The following is a 1,919-nucleotide window of genomic DNA, read 5'->3' on the forward strand; positions in this document are numbered from 1 at the left end:
CCCACCCCTGCTTCTTATTTAATACACCGGCCACATAATTCACATACACACACAGTGTGTTTCCCAGCCTTTGGGTATCTACTCTTGCTGTCTCCCATGCCCAGAATGCTCTCATCACCCCCACCCTGACCCCCAAATGCTTACTCATCCATTATCATTCAATTCAGGCATTACCTCCTCCAAAAAGCCTCCCTGACTCAGTGCCCCACCTCTCCTCTGGCTGGAAGACTGTCCCCTGGGCTCCCCGCAGCCCTGTGTGTGGTTTGGTCACAACACTTGCCTACACGTTGTTTTTAATTATCTGTCCATGTCTCGTCTCCGCCCCTCACACACCCAAGTGGGGATCCCTTAGTGCCAAATCTGTGCCTGGCTCACTGCCGACCAGCACAATGTTTGGGCCATTGTAAGGTCTCAATACTTGTCTGTTGAATGAATGAATGAATGAATGAACAACATGCTTTGGAACACTGTTTTGCAAGGGAGCTTATTTTCCAAGTTTTCCCAAAGATATAAAGTTTAGATTTATGCCAGCAACCATCATGCAGGCCATGTCAGCTCCATTCTGTCCTCTTTTTAAGGATGCAGTTTCTAGGATTTCAGCAATTGGTTTTTGTCTTGGCTGAGATTGGACTGTGGGGCCCTCCCCTCCCTGGAGCCCAACCCCGCCCCCTTCCTGGGTGGAGTGACAGGGAAAGATGGGGCCCGCTTGCCAGCAGTGGCTCACATGGAGGCCTCTGACACCCACTGTTGATGACGGAGAGTAGAGAGACCTCTCCCCCAGCCCAGAATGATGGTGAGCAAACCTTCAGACACCATCCATATCCTGTTCTAAAGCTTCTGGTAGTGGTCACATTCATACTTTTAAATATGAACACCCAGAAGCTGTCAGAAGGGGTCGTCCATCACCTCCCTTCCTCACTGGGGGATTCTGATCTGCAGATCCGCCAAAACATTGAAGTCAGGCCTCTGCCCGCCTCTCACCAGCTGGCTCCGTGCACTTTGATTCACTGTCTGGGTCCCCATGAGCAGAGAGGTGCTCAGGAGGTACTTTGGCAGGGGCGGGACAGGGAGCTTCCCAGGCATATTCTTCTTTGCTCCCGGAGGTCTCTCTGGATGCCAGCGAAGCTATGAACAGATGGGTGGGGCTGAACTGGGAGACTCAGACTGCTGGGGCACCGGCTACCCAAGGAGTGCCTGAACCAAAAGATGAAGACTTCTAGATGACTTGACCTAGATGATGGGTCAAAATTAGTTATGGTTCCCAGGGTGGGAAATGACCATCCTTCTCCTGCCAGTCCCTCCATTTATTTGTCCGGGAGCAAAAGCTGTCTGTCTGCATCCCCCGTGCCTCATGGAGCTGCTGGGCTTCTAGGCCAGTTATCAGGTTTAACATTCCTGGAGGGCCTACACACCCAGCCCTGGAATTAGAACAACCTAGTCCATCTTATGACTCAATCAAGATGGGCTCCGCTGTTCCAGGCTGTGCTGGGGGGTACCCACCATTGGCTGAGTATCAGCTGGTCCTGGCTTCTCTCCTGGGGTCAGCAGGACAGGCCCAGGCTGGCTGGAAGCCTTGTCATCTGAGACTGCTCACCCTCCACCCGCCTCTGTTTGTAAGCATCTACACTTCCTACCATGCCATGCTCTCCTGTGGGTGTCACTCAGCAACCCTACAAGTTCTCAACCAGACCCACCCACCCTGGCGGAAGAGCACCAGACCCAGCTTTGAAAGTTTTGGAAATGACCGTCAAAAGTTGCTTCTCAGGCACTGATGGACAATGACTGCAATGGGGTGTGTAGGGGGGACTCGATTATATGGGAGAAATGTAGTAACCACATTGTTTTTCATGTGAAACCTTCATAAGAGTGTATATCAATAATACCTTAATAAAAAATTGTAATAAAAAAAGTTGCTTCTC

Source organism: Manis javanica, chromosome 4 (assembly GCF_040802235.1).
Source record: "Manis javanica isolate MJ-LG chromosome 4, MJ_LKY, whole genome shotgun sequence".
NCBI lineage: Eukaryota > Metazoa > Chordata > Mammalia > Pholidota > Manidae > Manis > Manis javanica.